This window comes from Eulemur rufifrons, chromosome 7, assembly GCF_041146395.1.
Source record: "Eulemur rufifrons isolate Redbay chromosome 7, OSU_ERuf_1, whole genome shotgun sequence".
NCBI lineage: Eukaryota > Metazoa > Chordata > Mammalia > Primates > Lemuridae > Eulemur > Eulemur rufifrons.
Genome location: NC_090989.1, coordinates 286845230 through 286868097, shown reverse-complemented (window position 1 = coordinate 286868097; position 22868 = coordinate 286845230). Strand labels below are relative to the sequence as shown.

The following is a 22868-nucleotide window of genomic DNA, read 5'->3' as shown; positions in this document are numbered from 1 at the left end:
CTGAAATTTTGTTGTTGTGTCTGAGTCTTTGTGTAATCTCACAGGGTTAAGTTGTATTATTACAGTTCACCATTAGATGTCACTTTCTAACATATGTTCTTATCACTGAATTCCTGCTGTACAGCTTATCAGATCCTGAAAGTTGGCACTCCTCTATGAGTGCACTTAAACTGAGAAGTTTCTGTCTTCCTTCATCTTAAAGTTTCTTTCATCTTAAAGTGATTACTCTAAAACAGAAGTGTTTCTTAATTGTATTTTTTATTATATTTTAGTTTTACATCTAAGTTTGTACAGAACCAACTGATTTTCCTTAAGTTTTCTTTAAATTTGAATATTGGCATTATTTTTTATTTATTTTCTTGGAGCAAAGTCTGGAACTATTATAAGTAAAAGTGTGAAGAAGTAGGATATTCAAGAATACCTTTTAAAACATGTTCAGAATGTATTCTGTCGGTAGTGTAATTCTGAAAACCATCTCATTCTAGAAGCCCCACTGAGCCCAGACTAACTGGAAGTGAGTCTTCTCAGGATAAGCTTTGATAGCAGCTGTGGAGTTTACTTGGGTTTGTCAAGGAAAGGGAGAACTGAGGGGGCTGAGAAAAGAAGTGTGGAGGTGGAGAAAGAGGAGATTCACAGGGCTCAGTTGGCAATCACGCAGCACAGTGAAGTGCCGAGAATGAGCTTCCCTCGCTCATTCTCTTCCCTTACAGGACAGGAAAGGTCCGGGCAAGGAGATTTTAGGAATCCCAGAAGCTTTAACGTGTACTGTATTTTTAAGGCCTAGATTTTAAACTTAGCATTATAATCTGTAAGATTTAGAGATATGTTTCAGTTGTTGCCAAATGCTGGGATTCATGATCTAAGTTCGTGGTGAAGGTTTCATAGGCTCACTCTGTTCCTAACAGATGAGTCCCTCCGAGCTGAGTCAGGAGAGGCCTCTTTTGTAAAACCCTCAGTCACCAGACACCCAAGCTGTGGCCCCAGGGTTTTCCCCAGTCTTGCCAGGCACAGGTAGAGAATCATCTGGAGGTCGGGTGGCTATTTTCTTCAGTTACTCCAGAATACTGAAATTTGAATAAAATAGCAATGTTGTTTCTTAATAATGTAATAAATACCCCTGAAATTAACATCTATTCAAGAATATGATTGTTCCTAATAATTTGTGGCCCTCTGGTATCCTGTTTGCCAGCTTTTCCCATCTTACCCCAGAAGTAACTATTAATACTTTTTGCATTTTCTGTTCATGGTTTTATTTTATTGAAATGCTTCCATTTATCAATATATGCATACAGAATTGGACTTTTTAAGCCATGATTATAATAAACCAAAGTACAAACAATTAGGGCATTTGAATTCCATTTTATATTGATCAAATTACAAACAATGTATTATTGATAAATGAAATTTTGTCTTGTAATATTTCTGTGCATTAGAATAAAACTTAAATTTATTTAATAAAACATGTTGGCATAAGGTAGCCACTTGTCCTCTTTGGGAAAACCTTAACCTTTCGTTTTTAGACTCTCACTTTTTATGAAGTAATGAAGCAAATGGTAACTTGTATGAAGAAGGTGGTGAGGTGGACGGTAGGGAATGAGGCAGAAAGTTGGCAGTGCTACCTGCTACCTTGGTATGATCAGTAGTCAAGAGGCACTGATGATGTTACTCACTTGTGTCGATAATAATTCAATTTGTAATTTTTTTTCCCTTATGTTTTTATGTCTTACTACAGCTAAAGAAGTAAACAGGTCATGGCACGTTTAACAAAAAGATGACAGGTGGATACAAAAGCTATCCAGCATCTTTGGGCAGCCATTCAGATTATACGGAACCAGAAGCAAATTGCCAACATTGACCGTATTACAAAGTAAGTAAATTTAAACAAACAAACAAAAAAATCCCTGTAAAATTTCATGTAAGACCTTGGGGGAAAGTCCAAAAATACTTTATTATGCTAATCAACATACATTACAAAGGACTGAAGTCACTTACCTTGCAGGAGTTTATAGTTAGAAAAACAAATACAGAAACATACACAAGCAACTTGTGTTTATAAAATAAATATTAGATAAGTAAAATATCAGTATGTACTATTTATAATAGTTTTGCAGTTATCAGAATTTTTAACTCTTTAGGTCTTTTATTAAAATGGCTTTTAGTTAATCATTTGCTTTTATGTAGTGAAGCTGTCTAAAAATAGTATACTGTTCGTTACTCATTGTAATACAGGACAAGCATGGTATGTGCAGTAAGTAAATAACATCTTGCCTGTGTGCTCATGCTTGTAATCTTAGCACTTTGGGAGGCTGAGGCAGGAGGATATCACCTTAGCCCAGGAGTTGGAGGCTGCAGTGAGCTATGATGATGGCATTGTACTCTAAGTGGGGCCACAGAGTCCCTCAAAGACCCTCTTAACAAAACAAAGCAAAATTGCATTAGGTCATAGCCCACTGACAGAATATTTAATAATTTCATTCTATATTTTAGAAATTATTAAAAAAACCACTCAGTTTTTAAAAAGAAAATTCCTCCCCACCCCAGTTTCTAATGCTATTTATATTGGTAGACAAAGATTCAGGATACAAAATAAAATCAAACTAATTTATGACTCTTCTATTTACTTGTTATATACTAATTATAAGGATGTCTTAAAATAAGAACTTGGTTTTATTTTGTTTCTCTGGGTATTTTTAAAGGAATAAAGCCAAATTTATCCTAGCACTCTGGGAGGCCGAGGCGGGCAGATTGTTTGAGCTCAGGAGTTTGAGACCAGCCCGAGCAAGAGTGAGACCCATCTCTACTAAAAATAGAAAGAAATTATATGGACACCTAAAAATATATACAGAAAAAATTAGCCGGGCATGGTGGCGCATGCCTGTAGTCCCAGCTACTTTGGAGGCTGAGGCAGGAGGATTGCTTGAGCCCAGGAGTTTGCGGTTGCTGTGAGCTAGGCTGATGCCATGGCACTCTAGCCTGGGTGACAGAGTGTGAGACTCTGTGTCAAAACAAAACAAAACAAAGCAAAAGCCAAATTTATCCTTTTAAATGTTTGGAGGTTGGTTTTGTTGTTGTTGTTGTTAATTTAGATAAAATTTCTTTATACCTATATCTCCATATTCTTTAAATGCTATGTGTAAAAATGGAAAACAGATAATTTACAAAAGCTCACTTAAACGCTTTTTTTTTTGACCTTTGTTAATAAGTAACAAAATTGAATTTCATATATTTTTGTCCCTTCCCTGTATTCTGGTGAAGAAGATCATAAAATTACCTGCAAGGGAAGGAACAGAAGATAGAGAAAGGGTTCAGGCTCTGTGTGGCTCTGACTCTACACTCACGCTCAGAATACTTTAAAGCTGACCATGCACAACTCTTAGCTCCTGTAGGATAGTGGAAGGAACAAAATAATACTGTATGAAAAATAAGAATAAAAAGTACGTTGTTTTAATTATTATATTTTTAATTAAAGCAAATAATTTGAGGTGTGGTAGCTAAATACAAATTACAGAGAGGTGATGTTGATAATACAAACATTTAAAAAAATCTCAAAGACTTAAAAGTAGTATTTTCTTATGGTTGAGACTTTTAACAAAACAGTTTTTGTATATCAAAATTGCTCACAGAAGGCTGCTGAAATGCAATACTGTTCTTTGGATTCGTTTTTAAAAATTAAAATCATGTAAGCTTGACTGAACCATTTCAGTTTTTCAGACTACTCCTTTTTCTCACGTGTGGCATCTTTCTAGATCTCACGTGTAGCATCCTTCTAGAAGCTCTAGGGATGTTCCCTAGGAAGCTGTCAGACTCTCCTAGTGAATGTTGCTGTTAGGCTGTGACCACCTGCCCTGTGGGAGTCAGAGAATTAACCCCACAGTGCCGGGTGCAGAGGTCTGTTGGATTATCACAGCACCTGTGTGTGCGCAAGTTAAACTGTGGCAAAAGATGCAAAGGTTGTTAAACAGGATTGCACACGCCTTCTCCTTTTGTATCGTGGCTTGTTGGTAAGTGTTCCTTTCTCTCCGTGCTTCATCAGTGTAGCCTTAAATGATGCCAAGGGTTATCTTCCTTCATGTTGTGAGTTCCGTAGCTCCTGAATTAAATATCAATAAATTTATTTTACCTAGTAAATAGTCTTAGTTTTATTAGTGTCATATAAAGATGGATGAAAGGAAAGGAAGAAAACCCGAGGGTAAGTGCTCAGGAGGGGTTCCTCGTGTGTCCTCTGCCTCGTCCCCTCTGAGAGCTGTGCGGCATTTCCTCCCATCACAGTGGCTCACGTCCGAGCGTTCTGTGCTTCTTTCCCAACCTCAGTCACAGTCGTGACTATCTCCCTGCTGGACAGTTGGCTCCAGGGGGTACTGTGCAGAGAACTGCCTGACCCAGTGCCTTTGCTTCTTGGTTAACATCAACTTTCTTGCCTGCTGTGCTTGCCTGAGGTCAGTTAGGAAGTGGCAAGGGACGAGGACAGGAAATCCAATCTTTTGCTGTAAAGCCTGATATTCCTATTCTGTACTTTCAAGCCTTGGATTCATTTTAAGTCAAGTTGTTCTGCTTAGTTACAGTTAAGTCTGAACATAGAGGTGACTTTTAAACTTTAGAAATGGCTGAAGTTACTGCAGAAGAATTATTGTTAGGATTGCATATGTAGTCATTAAGTTTCACTCTTTATTTTGACTGGTGACTCCATTATAAAAAAAATTGAAAGCTACATAGTTTGAGTCATGCATTCAAAGTTACGGGGTTTGGTGTGATCGCCTCTTAGGCAGTCCTGCATCCTGTGTCCTAAACATTATCGTTTGCTTTGGTATAATGGCTTCGTTCTGCTTGTTTCTGTTCTTTTGATCCGTGGATTTCTCATCCATCTTTTTTGTTTTGGCTTTCATTTGGGATTTATTGATTGGGGAAACTGGGTCATTTGGTTTCTCGCAGTCTGGCTTTCGAGGATCGCAGCACTGTGGTCCAGTTTGACCTGCTGCTCAGTCCTCTGTATTTCATGGAAATTGATGGTTGGTCCAGGGGCTGTGGGTGGGTCGAGGCTGCTGCACAGGCTACGGAGAGTTGTGTGTTCAGGAGGCACATGTGTCAGTCGTCTCGTTTTGTGATATATGTAGCTATTGATGCTAGATCCAGTAATTCATTAAGAATTGCAAAATGGTGGTAATCTAATTTTATCTTTCCTTTGCTAACTGGAATGCTTCTGTAAGGACATAGCCTCCCATTATCTGCTATTTGGTCACGCTGTGGTATGGTTCACATGGGAAAAGTAGGAGAAGTGTTTAATTCCTTCTCTTTATGTATTTATCAGTTTTCAAAATAGCATCCTCCAGTGGTAACCAGCTGGGTTTTTTCTCTTAGTTGTCATTTGCAATCCATGGACTTAAACACACTTGAGATACTTTAGTCCGTTTTTGACAAAACCCTTACTGATGCTGAGGTTTTCCCATCTCTGACCAGCAGGAGCCTCTGTGTTGGCTCCCGAAGTTCGTTGCTGCTTTCTCAGGTGACAAGGTTTAAGGCCCATTTTGTACACATCCTAAACCACTAGTTTCTTCCAGGGGCTCCGGTTTCTTTTAGTTTGAAATTGTATTTCAACAGTACTTTCTGGCCACTCCGTGTTGCTACTGTGTTGTCTCTGTAGGCCTTGGAATGGACAGAGTTAGGAAATTGATATACTTTTAAAAGATAAAAACACCTCATTAATTCATACTGATATTTTCCATTCAAATTTATGGCTACTGGGTTTTATGTATCTCTTCTATCTAAAATCTTACCTTTCCTCTGACATGGTGAGAATCATGGATATCATGAACAATAAAATTTTAGAATATCATATAATTAGTCAATATTTTATTCAACATTATATACACAGCTATCTGAGAATAAGAAACTTAAAATTATAGATAGTTATGATTATATTACTATTATATATATTTAGTTTTTATTATTTGAGGCCTGTCTTAGTGTGTTTAGTCTTCTTTTCCTGTCTTCTGTGTTTGTAATTTTCAATTGAATTGTTTTCATCTTTTTTCTTTTTGATTTTTAATTTTTTCATTCTTTTCAACTTCTGTTTGTCTGATATTATCTGCTGTATAATCACTCTTGTGTAGCTTCTAGTTTAGACTTCACTTCTGAAGTGATTTCTTTTCCATTTACTTCAAATGTTTAACTCATTCCTGAGTTTTTCTAATTCTGATTTACAGCTTTCCTATTATATCATTTTCTTAATGTCTTTTCTCATTTCTTGAAACAGTGGACCCTGATTTTCTTCTGTTTTGCAGGCGTATCTTTCTGACACGCTTTCATCATAAGGGTGTCACTCTGTCCTGTGAGCCGTGGTCCTTCCTGTTGTCATTCTGGTGTGAAAATCTGTTTTCCCAAACTTGTAGCAGGGAGAAGTGGGTCTGAATCCTTTTACTAGATTCATGGCTCTAATGCTCTTCTTATGCCAGTTTTATGAAGTGCTAAAAATATGGCCTCATATTTCTTGAGATTTCCTAGGTTTTTCTCTCTTTCTCCCATTTTTCCTTGAACCACCCTTTCTTATACTAAAGGTCTTTTTAACTGACTCCAGTAGTATTTGATACTTTAATTCCTCACACTTCTCTATGATATGGGGCTTTGTCCTGGAAGGGAGCTTTGCCTAATTTTGAGTGTTCAGAGGGCTGTCGTGCTCCAGCTCCTCGGGACTTTACCACGGATCCGTGCATTACTGTGGATCGTCTCACGTGAGGGTGTCTCACCCTGTCCATTGCAGCTGCGAGTTTGGTCCTCCTGTGTTCAGCTCCCCTAGATTCCCCGCCTTGTCCCTCCTTGTCCTCCGTAGCTGTCAGTACCGATTGCAACTGTAGCTCTTGCAGATTTGTCCTGACTGCTCAAATTTTGGGATTCTCAGGACTCCTTATCGCTTAATTTTTTTGGTACTGTATATGTTGTCCCAGGGCCTTTTGCTTTGTTTTGTTTGCTACTCTTCCAGTAACTCTGTCTAGGAGGTTTGGGGGCGAGTTTAAAAGTGTTACCTCCACCATCTTCCCAGCTGACAAAAATCTTGCGATTTTTCTTTTAAAAAAAAAAAAAAGTTGTTTAGCACTCTGGGAGGCCGAGGCGGGTGGATCGCTCGAGGTCAGGAGTTCGAGACCAGCCTGAGCAAGAGCGAGACCCCATCTCTACTAAAAATAGAAAGAAATGATCTGGCCAACTAAAAATATATATAGAAAAAAAATTAGCCAGGCATGGTGGCGCATGCCTGTAGTACCAGCTACTGGGGAGGCTGAGGCAGTAGGATTGCTTAAGCCCAGGAGTTTGAGGTTGCTGTGAGCTAGGCTGATGCCATGGCACTCACTCTAGCCCAGGCAACAGAGCAAGACTCTGTCTCAAAAAAAAACAAACAAACAAAAAAAAGTTGTTGCTAAAGGCACTGGATATTTTCTGAAGTTCAAAAGCAGAGCTAAAAGCAATAAAAAAAAAAAAAAAAAAAAACCCTTTTAGCAGAAACAAACCCAAGGCATGTTCTTCATGTTTGGGTATAACACTGGACACACAGAATCCACAGCAATATCACCATCAAATACAGGATCCTTAATGTAGTAAGACTGACGTTGCAATTTTAAAAGGAAATTCCACGAGTAGAATTTGTGGCCTTTTAAAGCAGTTATGCCTCAGATCGTCATAATTGATTGAACTCTTAGCAACTAATAATAATCTTCTTATCTCAATAACAAAATAGGAGAATGTATCTGTGTTCATTCTAGACGTTTATTCCACCTAAGTGTGATGATATCCAACATTCAGAGTTCATAGCAGTACCTGTCCATGACACCTCCCCAGGAAAGAGTGTTCTGAGTCCTTTTTACCACTCTCTTTTAATTTTCCTTTTTTAAAAGAACTGCTAGTGTATCCAAGAAAGTAGGAAAGGTGCTGTAAGTTACAGAATCACTGCTGAGATTTATTCAATAATTCAAATCTTTAAAAAAATATACCTAAGGGAAACTTCTTTCACAAGTTTTATTATTTTGCTATGGAAAGTATTTTTACTGAAAAGATCAATCTGAGCTCAAAATACATATCTGGGATAAAGTCTAATGTTTTGATTAACGGTGAAGCTGTCCCTCTGATTTCAAGCTCATGTTTATAAATGAATGATAACATAAATTCTATAGATGACTTCATTTGGGAACTAAATAAGCACGAATTTTGGCCTCTCAATAAAAACGTTTTACATTTCTAGAAATGGAAGGATGTCTTCTAATGTTTAATCATCATAAAATTGATACAGTTGAGTCATTTTATCATTAAAAAAGGAAATACGGTAGTCAGTTGAGGGTTGTGTGAAGATACGCATAGGTAATAGTAATCCTCTTTGCAGTTTAAACGTCTGTAAACACTATAGTTGTCACATGAATTCATCACTTTTATGTAATTTGGATAGTTGTCATTAAAGCTTTGAAATACTCAGTTACTTAACATTTCTATTAAATATTTATAAAATATTTTTATGCTTAAGATGATGTTAGCCCTTGTTTCACAGATTACTAATCAAGATATAAAGGGTGAAGAATCATATAACAAAAAATCAGTAACAAGTGAAATTTAAGCCTTCAATCATGCAGATTCCTAATGATCCATAACTCATTGACATGTTATTTCCCTAAATACCATGTTAGTTTAATGTCCAATAAAATCAAGTTACATATATCACTTTCTTTTCTTCTTTAATCCAAACAAATTATGCACATCTAATTTGGGTAGTTATAACATGGCATTAGAAGTTTATAATTATTTTAAGTAATAGTTATAGTTTAAAGACACGCTTTTGAAACAGATATGGATTTTTTACTAGTCTCTACTGGCATTATTACCTAGGCAGTGTGATTGGGGAGGTTAACTTATTTTTTATTGACTACTTGGAAAAAGCAATCAAAATAGTCAACCTGTATGTTTCCTTTCTGTCTTGAGTAACTTTGACTTTGTGTTTCTAGAGGTGATCACATTGTGACTAGCATGACTAGACTAACAGTGGATTGGTAGACTAGTCCCATTCAAGTTAATGTTTCAGAATAAGGCATCAATTAATTACATGTATTGCTTACTTTAGGGTCAAACCCCAGTTAGAAAAATGTGACCTCTGACTTCTTGTGACATGTTTGGCATTGAAATTTCTGAGTTCTCCTGGAGTTCTTCCTGTCACTACAGATATATATAAGCCCAAACTGTAAGTCCTCTTCGTGTGTATGTTGACTTTCAAGTTGCAACTAGGTGCATATTATTTTTTTATGTATTAAAATTTAACTCGTTGAAGCCCAATTGAAGAACAGGAATTGATAGTAGGAAAATGTGTGCTCTCTTTGATTCTAACTGATGCTATTCGCTTCTGTGACTATGCTTGCTTTTAGTTGTTTAATAAATATAGTTAATCAGAATGAAAAACAGAGATAAGAACAAAGGTAACTCCATGATAGGCTAGGCTTCCTGGATATGAGAAGCCTAGTTCTGCTTCTGTATATATGGCTTGCTGGCTTGGTGCTTAGCGTAAGTGGAGCCATGGCAGGCTTCACTAAAGTAAAGAAAAACAAAGCCCCGGGGAGGTAACTGCAAGTTGCTTTCTGATAAAGGACTGGAGAATCCAGGTGCCCTCCAACCAAGTAGATAAGAAGAGCAAGACATGATCAAGTTGCTTTCTGATAAAGGGCTGGAGAATCCAGGTGCCCTCCAACCAACTAAGTAGATAAGAAGAGCAAGACATGATCAGCGCATGAACGGCTTGTGCAGGTCGTGTGTTCCCAGTATGGCTTGTAACCAAAAACTAGAAGGTATGCAACAACAGGCCCCCCTCCCCCATCGGAGACCCTCCTCTTCCCCTGGATGATGTTAACTACAACTGGAGCCAGTGCAAAAAGCCCGAAACTTAGAGTCAACAAACCTGAAGCCAACACGATCAGCCACTTCTAAACAAAAGGAACAAATAAACTGAAGGGGGATGAAGTGCAGACTAGTGTGTCGTGTGCAGACTAGTATGTCATGTGCAGACTAACGTGTTGTGTGCAGAATAACGTGTCGTGTGAAAACTAGCATACAGAAAAGTATAAAAACCTAATCTTTACCCCAGGGTGGGGTCCTAGTTCCTGGAGAGGCCACTGCGTTGGTGCTCTGGAATTTGGACCCTGGCCCGGGGCTAGTTAATAAACTCCTTTGCCCTTTTGCAGCCTCTCTGTTCCTGGGGCCAAGGGGAACCGGATCTAACACAATTTCCAGGAACAGTTTATTTAAGTTAAAGTTTGCTATGTCTCTCTGTCTTAGAATTATTAGAGAGGAGGAGAATGGCCATTCCTAAGTTACTTCTTTGTAAATAAGTTAGTTTGAAAAACTACCAGTTATTATGCTGCTTATGTAATTCCAAGGATTCTTCTTGGAATTACTCATTGTATTCTCCTTTCGATCTGCGGGGAGTTAGCTCACTCCTTGCACAGAGTTTTTTTTTTTCTCTTTGTTCCGATCAGGTCTCTCAGGCAGGGGTCATCGCAAAGGATGAAAAATATAGTAGGAAACAGAAATAAAAGATAAAGTAATGGCAATGATAATACACAGAGCCAAAGATATAGTTTATAAAGTAAAGGTTTATGAAAATAAATAAAGGAATGTATCTGGATGGATATATTTTTACCCGCATCAAATATATCCCCGACTGAAACTCCACACAGGTATTTTATAGGGTACATACAGGCTCCCCGTTGCCAAGGGCAACAGGATTTGCATACTAACAGGCAGTTTGCTTCAGGGTCAAAGTCTCCTAAAAGGCTACTACAGATCCTTTAACTAACTCCAACTAGGGGAACAATGAGTTATAAAATCATCTTGGGGCAAACTTGTAAGTTTTATGATAAGGCTATTACTTTAGCAACAAACAGAGACATCTTGGCTCCGGTGATTGTGTTCTTGGGGACAGAGATGATCCCAGAAGTCAACATGAACTGTTCTTTGTGTTAATTACTTGAACTGCATGGTTCCATCTGGGCCTGGCTTGGGCATTAGCATATCTATATGATCAGCTCTCATCTCCGGGGGGTCTACCTGTCAGCTCAGGCAACCTTTTGGTTCTAAGGGAAAAGCCTGCCTTGACTTTCAAAACAGATGAGAACCAAAGGCCCAGTTTACAGCTGTCTCTTTGAAGTGCAGCTTCTACTGACCAGCCAGATGCTCTCCTGAGATGAGGCAGCTTTTCAACTAACACATTTATTTTTTCTTTAAGGCAAAGCCTTATTTGACTTCTGAAATCAAATCTTGTCTCAAGAAATACAGGCAGCATTTCTATAACTCAGTATTCTTAGGCTCAACATCAATCTATATTGATTTATTCTTCTTACATATCTTATTGTAAAAGTGGATTGGCAGGTATACTTTACCACTGTTATCATTACTATTTTATTTTACAAGATAGTCTTATACAAGAAATAGCTAATTCTGAATAACCAAGGTCCATGGTGAGTTTTTTTCCAGGATGCCAAAATCTTCTGACATTCATCTTGCCTTGGATTGTTGTCTAGGTGTTTTCATGTGCTTGACATTTCTTTGCAGTTCTGTGAAGGAAACATACAGACAAGGCACATAGAAATGTAAACAGCTGTTAAAGAATGAGACAGTAGTACCTAGTAATAGGAGAGGGTCGTTACCACATGATGAGGGTTCATTAATTTACAACACTGGAGGCTTTGTTTGAGGAGAGAGACACCAGGAGAGCTCAGAAGGCCCTGTGGGTGGCATGGAATTAGTCAGGCCTCAGTCATTGTATAGGGTTTGACGCGGCAGAGAGGAGAGTCCAAGTAGAGGGACTGTGGGGTTTAAGGAAAAGTGGATAAAAAGGCAGAGAGGGTCAGACTAGGAAGGCCTTGAGAATGCTAGCATTGACATTTTAATCCATAGGTAGAGGGGAATAGTGAGTGCTTTTTGAATAGGGAAATGGTAAAAAGAACAAACTCATTTTTTTCCCTCCCAGGCTAGACTGAATGGTCCCCTCAAATGTCTCTTGAGTCCATCTGCTCTTCCCTCTTCTGGGCTGGGTTTTCACTCTTGTGATTTCCTGCCTGTTCCTCCAGCCCCTGTTTTTCCACAATGTCATCTCAGATCGCTCTACCATCGCAGGCCTTTCTCTCTTGCCCTCGAAGCCCCCATTCCTGTGCAAAGGTGTCGCTGTCTCAGCCCGTGTCTTCCACATCACCTCTGCCACCCCCCACTCTGCTACGCTCCAGAAATCAGAGATACGCTTGCCAGGTCCTCAGGTCTGTGTCTCCCACATGCCACCTGGGATGACCTTCCCAGACTCCTCTTTCAAGTGTCATCTCCTGGGAAGTCTTTCCTGACACTGTTAAGTCAACTTAATTTTACCAGTTATTTTTCTAAATTTTAGGTCTGATTGTGTTCTTAAATCCTCTTTTGATTTCCCTATTGTGCATAAAGTCCAAATAATGGAGCAGGACATTTGTATAAAGCTCTTCACAATTAGATCATGATATTTCTTTCTTCTTTTTCCCTCTCAGTGTTCCATCTGATGAGACAAGTGTCAATGGCCTGAGCACTCTATGGCTTTTTTTTTTTTTTTTTTTTTTTTTTTTTAGAGATGGCATCTCACTAGGTTGCCCAGCCTGAACTCAAACTCTTAGATTCAAATAATCCTCCCACTTCACCCTCCTGAGTAGCTGGGATTACAAGCGTGAGCCATCATGCCTGGCTTAGATTTTCAATTTTGTATTTTTCCTTCATTAATGGACAAAATCATACCCAGGCTTTCAAGATCCAACTCAAATATGATCTCCTTTGAGATTTTGATATATTACTCATTGTAGCCAATCCTGTTCCTCTTTCTCTTTGTTCCCTTAGTAATGGATATAAAATTTGATTTTATTAGTTATTGAAGTCTCCTATGATCTTTGAAATACATTTCCATTTCTTTTATTGACTGTGAGAACCTTAAGAGTAGGGAATATGTCTTTTCTCTTTTTGTATATTAATGTGAAACAGTGATTGGGACATTAATAATAATATTCAGTTTCATTAACTGCAGAAGTGGTTTTAAGGAGGATTATAATTGGTAACATTAAATGAGCCATTATTTTCTGACAAGCACTGTGCTTTATATAAGTAAGTTATTTAATTTTCAGAGCAACACAGGCAGGTTGTCGTCACCCCCACACTGCTGAGAAGATGCTGTAGTAAGAAGGTGAAGTAGATTGCCCAAAGTCATCCAGGTTGTTGGTGGCAGAGCTAAAATTTGAATATAGGTCTATCTGATGTTGGAGTTCAAGCTACTAAACATTAAAATTTTTTCTTCTGGTATTTAATGGGTTTATATTTATATCTTTGCAAACTTTGAAGTTTTCAAAACATGAACATCTCCATGGTACTTACATATTATCTTATTTCATCCTCACAACTGTGAGTTAGAGTTAGCCCCACTTTACAGGTGAAGAATGCGGCTCTCAGAGTAAATTATTTGTCCCAGGTTAAGTGTTAGAATTAAGAAGAAACTAATGCTTCAGAATATATCCTAGAATTTTAAAATTAACTCCACTGAGGGAGGATCTATAAACATGCTGTTTAGGTTTTGAAGTTTAACACTTTTTGTTCGATGCAATTTTAAAGTAAAATATTTGTTTGCCATGAAATATTCCATTTCTAAAAGTAACGTAACCATATTATAGGATACTCGGAAAATAGAAAAACAGAAAAATAACCACCTATAATTTCTCTACCCAAATTCAAGTAAGGTACTCACTTTGATTTTCTTCTTTCTAGTCATTTTCTGTATAGGTGTGTGTTGTCTCAGCATGGCTGAGTCTTCTTCCATGTTGTTGCGTGGCCACCGCAACATGTGACGGTGGCACGGGGCTCCCCCTGGTGAGACGGCACCTTCACATCCCTGGGAGGGAGGAGAAGCGAGGGGAACGAACACTTGTTACGAGCTTTACATTATCTCATTTACCCTCAAATCAGCCACATGGCATTGGCTTTAACAATTCCACTCTACAGATGCGCAGATGGAGATGCGGGTGGGGTGAGGCTTGTCCCGCCTGCAGCAGCGCGGGGAGCAGCCGCTGTGCACACAGGACCCGCGAGACTCCGGAGGCCTCGCCTCCCCCGGGCTCTCACGTTGCCGCCGCGTCTTCTATTAAGTTCTCGTAACAAAGCTCCGTGCTCCAGCTGCACAAATAAACAAACACTGGGGTGAAAGCTTAGGGGGTACCTATACCAAGTAGCAGGAATTACTTTCGTAGGACTAAGGGCAAGGGACTGGGCACTTTCCGTGCATTACCTCATCTGGCTCTGTCTACAACCCTAAGGGGAGTGTCCTCTGCCTTTTTCTTCGCCATGCCGTCACCGTCACATGCTAGGATAACCTGGGTGTTTTCGCCATGCTCCGTGTCTCCTCGCATCATACCCTTTCCCCGTGCTTTGGATTATTTCCCTACCGCGGACACGCAGGTGAGTGTCTCCAGCTTCTCTCCGGCACGGATGACTGTGCATTGCCCCAGCTCTTCACGGCCACTCACTGGGATGTACGTCCAGAAAGAATTCCTCCTTGGTGATACTATGTGCATATGGGTAATTAATTTGACTAAGCTCTTATGAAAGATGCCTCAGTCTACAAGTTCGGTAGCGCTGTGCACATTGGGTTTTGTTTTCCTGTACGTCTGCATATACTTGATGTTCACTTGCCCAAATTTTGTCATTCAGAGGGATGTTTTAATTTGCATTTCTGTATTTGGTTTAGGCAGCTCGTGGTGTTCTTACATGGTTCTGGGGTTCCTTTGCTGCGGGTGCCTGTTACTGCCTTCTGCCCATTTCCCACTGGGATTGTGTCTTTTCCTGTTGACTTGCAGAAGCTCTTGTTACACTGGACCTTTACAGGTTTTATGCTTTGTAAATATCTTTTCTCTTTCTGTCATCTGTTTATTAATTTTTTCCATAGTTTTCTTTATTGAACAGAAAATTCTAATTTGGATGTGATCAAATTCAGTCTAGTTTGCCTACTGTTTTATGCTTTTGAAATTTTATTTAAGAAGTCCTTAAGGCAACAAGAACATTTCCTATATTTTCTTTTACTAACTTTATAGTTTAGTTAGGTCTTTAAACCATCTGTAGTTATCTTTTTATGTGTTAGGTAAGGATCTACCTTACCTTATTGTTTGTTGTGACTCTATCTTCTTCTTTAGACTTTAAACTTAAAGATCTTAAAAACTCTTGTGGGAGGTACTTTAGAGGCCCCTGTAGCAGACCGTGTGGTTGAATTGCTTGTTGGCGGTGCCATAGCGTTCTTTGCCCTCTGCCATAAAACCTGTTCCCACCACTGTGATCTCTGTGAGGTCGGGGTCTCTATTGCATGTGGCTGGCATGTGGCACTCACCCAGCAGTATTTGTTAAACGCTGGGTGAATGTGAGCTCTTTTCCTGCAGCCAGTTTGTCCTTCTGAGAGAAAGCTTGAAAATGTTAATAGACCGAGACTAATGCTAATATTGCTCTACTATTAACTGGCTGTGTTTTCTCGAGGAAGTCGTTTTTCTTACTTCCTCTATAAATCGGTGCCTCTGTGTCACCACCGTTTCAGTCAAGATACAGGAAGTTCCCTGTGCTCCTGTGTGCTCAGCCCACCCAGCCCTCCAGCTCCACTCTGTAACCAATTTGCTTCCTGTCACAGTGATGAGCTTTGCCTGCTTTGGAATTTTATATAAGTGGAATCATACGGTGTATTATTTTCCACGATTGGCTTTTTTGGTCAGCATGTTTTGAGATTCATCTGCTTACAGATGTTGGTGGTTCATTCTTTTTCATTGCTGAGTAGTAGGCCATTGTGTGCATATATACCATGATTTTTTAAATCCATTTATCTGCTGGAGGGACATCTGGGGGTTATCATGACATAAGATAGAGTGTGCTTTTATGTACAGGTGTAGGCGTGTATTTGGATAAATACCTAAGAGTGGAATTGCTAGGCCATATGATAAATGTATGTTTAACTTTATTAGAAACAGCACAACTGTTATCCAAAGTGAAGCGTTTACATTTCCACCAGCAGTATATGAGAATTCCAAGTTCTCCGAACCTGGTATTGTCGGTCTTGTAAAATTTGTGTCATTCCAGTGGGTTTGTTAGTGGCATCTCACGAAATTTAAGTTTGCATTTTCCTGAAGTAAGCATCTTTAATGTGCCTATCGACCAATGATATCTTCCTTCACAAAGTGTCCGTTCAGTTCCTTTGCCCATTTCTTACTGAATTGGTTTATTTCAGTATTCTTACTGAAGTGTCGCAGAGCTCTTTATATATGCTGGATACGAGTTCACTGACAGATATATATAGCTATGGTTCTAGAAGGAGATAATAGAGGAAATGAGGAAGAATCACTATTTATAGAGATACTGGGTAAAAGATACTAGTACTCAATCCAGCAAGCCCAGTGAAGAACAAATCAAAAAAGGTATCCACATTTAGCCATATTATAGTGAGAACTGCAGAATTTACTAGAGGGAAAGAGAAAACCTTAAATACAGTCAATAGATTTTTGAAAAGACATCATTTATAAAGGTGTGGTAGTTAGACTCACGACTGACTTCTTAACTGCAGCACTGGAATTCAAATGACTGGAACAATAGCTTCAATATATCTTGAGAGATAATAACTCTCAGCCTAGAATTACTTACCTTTCAAGGAAGAAATTGAAATAAAGGCTTTTTTAGACAAAGTCTGAGACAAAAGAAATTCTTAATGGTTTACGTTAGGAAGAAAAAAAAAGATCCCAAATGAAACTTCTGAAATATAAGAATGAATAAGGAACAAAGTTGATAAGTGCGGTTAAAATTAAAGCATGAACTATAAAATATAAAAATAACATTCAATTTGTGAAAAATAATCAGGCCAGAGCAACTGTAACACCAGCAGCAGAATATAGAAACATTACAAAGGGTCATTAGCAGCAGAACGGATAGTCAAATGTTTATATAACAGGCTATTGCACTACAATAAAAATAAACTGTCGCCTCACACATCAGTATGGATTAATTGCAAAAATGTAATGTCGAAGAAAGGAATCACATTACAAAAGAATACTTGCAGAATGATTCCACTTCTGTAAAGTTCAAAACCCGGCAGCACAGAGCAACGTGTTTTAAGGGAGGCACATACACAGGACTGAACGGTATGAAGACAAAAACGGGGAAACCGTTAACACAGAGTTAGGGACACTGGTGGTGGTGGCGGGAGCCGGCAGGAGGGGCCTATCCAAGGAGCTTCTGCTCTTTCTGAGCCGAGGTGGTGGTTTCTCTGGTGTTTCTAATTCTTCAAACTGCACATATTTTAAAATACTTCCTTGCATGAGTAATTTCTAAATGAAAATTTTGTAACAAAGAAGGAGTAAGTGGATGGCACCGAAGCCTGTTGGGAAACATGGATGATAAACAGGAGTCGGGAGGTGGGATAGATATGTAATGAAAAAATGGATTATCCTCCCTGGTCGGATCACTGTTGTGTTGCCAACAGAGCTTTCCTTCTGTTCCCAGTCGTGCACGTCTCTGTCACTTTCAGGCATTGACAGCCCATTCCACTACGTTTTAGGGAACCGGTTCATTCAGTAGTAATCATCATCATTTAAGTCAACTGTTTCTTTTTAGCTATTTCTCTTTTCTTCCACTGGCAGACTTTTCTATGCCAGATTATCAAACTGAAAATGATATCCTAATTACATGGAAACTACATTATTTGAATGCTGTGTGTTTCTGAACACTTAGCACTATAGAAAGAAGTGTATTTGGCTGAGTGTTGTTGTGAATAGAATTCTATCAAGTGTTGGCCGGGCGCGGTGGCTCACGCCTGTAATCCTAGCACTCTGGGAGGCCGAGGCGGGTGGATTGCTCAAGGTCAGGAGTTCGAGACCAGCCTGAGCGAGACCCCGTCTCTACTAAAAATAGAAAGACATTATATGGACAACTAAAAATCTATATAGAAAAAATTAGCCGGGCATAGTGGCGCATGCCTGTAGTCCCAGCTACTCGGGAGGCTGAGGCAGTAGGATCGCTTAAGCCGAGGAGTCTGAGGTTGCTGTGAGCTAAGCTGACGCCACGGCACTCACTCTAGCCTGGGCAACAAGGTGAGACTCTGTCTCAAAAAAAAAAAAAAAAAAAAAAAAAGAAAAAAAAAAAAAAGAATTCTATCAAGTGTTATCAAAAGGAATTTCATACAGAATTGAAAAAGAAGGCCTAGTATTTTTTTTTTTTTTTGAGACAGAGTCTCACTCTGTTGCCCAGGCTAGAGTGAGTGCCGTGGCGTCAGCCTAGCTCACAGCAATCGCAAACTCCTGAGCTCAAGCGATCCTCCTGCCTCAGCCTCCCGAGTAGCTGGGACTACAGGCATGCACCACCATGCCCGGCTAATTTTTTCTATATATATTTTTAGCTGTCCATATAATTTCTTTCTATTTTTAGTAGAGATGGGGTCTCGCTCTTGCTCAGGCTGGTCTCGAACTCCTGAGCTCAAACGATCCACCCACCTCGGCCTCCCAGAGTGCTAGGATTACAGGCGTGAGCCACCGCGCCCGGCCAGAAGGCCTAGTATTTACCGTTAATTATTTTTCTCTGACAAATGGACAAAGCATATAATTTTATTGTGACCATTTTTTTTAGGTTTTTTTTTTTTTTTTATTTCAATAGATTTAGGGGGTGCAAGTATTTTGGGTTACATGGATGAATTATATCATGCTGAGGTTAAGGCTTTTTGGGTACAATGTACATTATTGTGATAATTTTTTATAATTGAGTTTAAAATGAAAATAGAAGTTTTAAAAATGTATATGATTTAGAAAGATGTAATTTTCTAATTTTTAATTACATAATTTATTTTGAAACAAAACTCATTCAATAAAATTAGTAGGTTATACATCATAAACTTTGCTAATCATTGAAAGTTTGTCTTGGAGTTCTGTTAAAATAGATTGTGTACTAAATGTTGTACAAAATACAGTTAGATTTGGTGTAGGGCTAGTAAATGTATATAATAAGAAAAACATAATAAATGTTTTCAGTGGTGGAATTGAGCTTTAATGTAACATTTTGAAACATCCCATTTCATTATAAGACGTTGATTAATTCCTATTCTCAACTGCTGAGGAATGGAGAAACCAGAGATGGGAATATTTGCTGCTGGCCAAGAGTGAGATGGGCGCTGTCACCAGTGCTGTCGGTGCAACACGTGAGCCACACAGCGCAGGAAGCAGGGTCCCCCATCATCCTGGAGAAAGAATAAAACTCGGTTGGCTTTTAGTCTATGTGTGTGCATGTGTGCACATTGTCCTCATGTGTATCGATAAGTATACACGGTGTATTTTATTAGAACTTCTTTTGTTCCAAAAATATTTTGAGGACAATTAGAAAAGAAGAAACAGAGTAAGGCTATACATATTAGAAGGGGATGAGAAGGATGATGAAAAGAGAAATGAAGTTTAGGATCTAAAACAGAGCCAGGAGGAAACCTAATACAAGAAAGTCTTCCGTGAATTCCTACAGCTTGTTAAGGATGTGTCACAAATTTGGCTTTTGGTATAAAAGGGCAGGCTCAACATTTTAGTGATGGCCATAAAGCAAATAGGTTGCCCAGGTGAACCGTAGCTATTGTTCACAGTACTAAAACCAGAAGGAAATTTATCCTGAGGGTTTTCAGAAAGGTAACCATTTTCTAATTGATGGCAGAGCGTAGCCCTGTGTCTTGAGTAGTCAAGGTTGGGCTTTCGGGTATGATTTTGACTAAACTGTTACTGCTGTGTGATGAAGAGTGTCCCAGGACAGTCCTCTGCTGCTGCCTGTGCTCTTTTTCCCAACTACCAAGGAAATGGACTGTACAACTTACAGTATATTTTAAGCCTGGTGCAGTGGCTCATGCCTATAATCCTAACACTTTGGGAGGCCAAGGAGGGAAGATTGGTTGAGGCCAGGAGTTTGAGACCAGTCTGAGCAAGAGCGAGACTCCATCTCTACTAAAATGGGGGGGAGAGCCAGGCATGGTGGCATGTGCCTGTAGTCCCAGCTACTGTAGAGCCTGAGGCAGAAGGATCACTTGAGCCCAGGAGTTTGAAGTTGCAGTGAGCTGTGGTAGTAACACTGTACTGTATCCCAGGTAACAGAGCGAGACCTTGTCTCCAAAAAAAGAAAAAAAAAAAACAACTCCCCCCCCCCCAAATTTACAATATATTTAATCTTCAGATATGAAACAAGTACATTATTCTTGAACCTATGGTGAGTTTTGCATCGTTACACAGATATGTCATTTTCATCAGTTGTGTCATTGTTATAGACTGGTAAGTTTTTAAGAAGTTGGTAAAACTTGGGGATAGGTCCAATTTAATTGTGTTAAAAGATTAGAGCAAGCTATAAAATGTACAATTCATCATTATTGAAATCACAACTTTGAATTAAAAAAAAACTCTCTTTTTATAAAATGGAACCAATATTAATAATGTAAGTAGTGTATGTGTCACAGTAAAAACGGTTTATTTCCCCCAAATGAAAACTTTGCCTGTTATGGAAGGGATAGTTAAGTCTCTAGTAGCTTTAAAATAAATAAATGTTTTACTTTTCTAATTTTAATTACTGTCACTGCATAAATAAGAGGTCAAAATCTAAGGTAATTATTTACAGTGTGACCTTTGGGACAGATGAATAGAGAAACTTTTTAAAGAGAAAGTATTTGTAATGCCTTCGCTATTCATGAAAGATATAATGGAAAGAAAAGGGGTTTTATTGGTTAGTTAATCCCCATAAAATCTATATAATCTTTAACATATATTTTTATTTCTCTTGGGTATACACCTAAGCGTGGGAATGCTGGGTCCTATGGAGGTAAATGCTTAGCTTTTTAAGACACTGCCCAACTGTTTTCCAAAGTGGTGGTTCCATTTAACATTGCTACCAGCGGTGTGTGAGAACTCCACTTTCCCCCATTCTTGCTAACGTGTGGAGTCGAGACTGGCTATATAATTTGCTGGGTCTGGGGCAAAATGAAAACACCAGGCTCCGTGTTCTAAGATCATTAAGGATTTCCAGATGAAAACAGGAGGGCATGAAACAAGGCGCAGGGCCCTCTGTGCAGGGGCTCTGTGTCGCCACACAGGTCACAGGCCCGCGAAGCCAGCCCTGCATGGCCCGCCAGTCTCTTTCTTTCAGCCACTCGGGTAGATGCACAGCAATTCTCACCGTGTTGTAAGTCGCGTTTCCCCCACGACTAATGACATTGAGCATACTGACCTGTCTTCTGAGCATCTTCTTTGTGAAGTATCTGGCCAAATTTTTTGCTCATTTTCTTACTGGGTTATTTATTTTTTATTACTGAGTTTGAGACCTATTTACATATTCTGGATACAAGTCCTTTATCAGGTACAGGCTTTGCAAATATTTCCTGCCAGTCTATGGTTGGTATTTTCACGCTAACAGTGTCTTTGGAAGAATATAAGTTTAAAATCTTGATAAAATTCTGCGTGTTTTTTCAGAAAATCATGCTTCAGGTGTTATATTTAAGACATCTTCACCTAGCCCAAGATCACAAACATTTTCTATTTTCTTCTGGAAGTTTATAGTTTTACATTTATATTTATGGCCCATTTTAAGTTAATTTTCATATATGTATGAGGTGTGGAATGAGTTAATTTTTTTTTTTTTTTGACACATAAGTAGCCACACTTTCCAGCACAATTTATTGAAAAGACAATCCTTTTTCCACTGCATGGCCTTTGCTCGTCTGTAACACATTTATTTTCCATGCATGAGTGAGTCTATTTCTTTTCCTTTTATTTTTATTTATTTATTTTTTTTGAGACAGAGTCTTGTTCCGTCACCTGGGCTAGAGTGACATGGTGTCTGCCTAGCTCACTGCAGCCTCTAGCTCCTGGGCTTGAGTGATCCTCCTGCCTCCACCTCCTGAGTAGCTGGGACTGCAGGTGCCACCACCACACCTGGCTAATTTTTTTTTTTCTTCCTATTTTTAGTAGAGATGGGGTCTCGCTCTTGCTCAGGCTGGTCTTGAACTCCTGACCTCGAGTGATCCTCCCTCCTCGGCCTCCCAGAGTGCTGGGATCACAGGAGTGAGCCGCCGCACCCAGCCATGAATCTATTTCTGAACTCTCTATTTCATTCTATTGATCTATTTGTCTGTCTTTTACCACTGTCTTGATTACCATAGCTTTATAAAAAATCTTGAAATTGAGTGGTGTTAGTCCTCCAACATTGTTCTTTTTTTTTTCCGGAGGACTTATTCTACATCATTTGCATGTCCACATGAATATTAGAATCAGCTTGACAATTTCTACAACAGAGAACACTGAGATTTTGACTGGGCTTGTGCTGAATCTGCAGTCAGAATTGATGTCTGAGTGTTTTTCTGAGCTGCGAAGATGTATCTTTCCCTTTGCTGAGGTCTCCTTTATTTTTACTCTGCAATGTTTACAGTTTTTATAGCACAGGTCTTCTGTAGTTTTGTCAGATTTACCTGTAAATATTTCTTTTTAAATGCTATTGTAAGTGGTATCATTCTTAATTTCAATTTCCAATCATTCATTGCTAGTATATTCAAATAGAATTTATTTTTGTATGTTTGTCTTATATCCCAGCTGTCCCCAACCTTTTTGGCACCAGGGATCGGTTTCACGGAAGACAATTTTTCCACAGACCAGGGGAGGGGGGAAAGGTTTTGGGATGATTCAAGTGCATCAGGCTGGGCGGGGTGGCTCACGCCTGTAATCCCAGCACTCTGGGAGGCCGAGGCGGGTGGATCGCTCGAGGACAGGAGTTCGAGACCAGCCTGAACAAGAGCGAGACCCCGTCTCTACTAAAAAAAAACAGAAAGAAAT

The 22868-nt window shown here is 39.1% G+C and overlaps 2 long non-coding RNA genes across 2 annotated transcripts in view; both read left to right on the top strand.

The window, feature by feature from the left end:
- The window catches only part of LOC138388608 (uncharacterized), a 215466-nt gene that overhangs the window by 44121 nt on the left and 148477 nt on the right, over positions 1-22868 (top strand). The window lies entirely within an intron of this gene.
- The window catches only part of LOC138388607 (uncharacterized), an 84132-nt gene that overhangs the window by 34522 nt on the left and 26742 nt on the right, over positions 1-22868 (top strand). Inside the window, exon 2 of the long non-coding RNA XR_011234145.1 lies at positions 1733-1867. This is a non-coding gene — a long non-coding RNA (uncharacterized lncRNA). The remainder of the gene's footprint in view (positions 1-1732; positions 1868-22868) is intronic.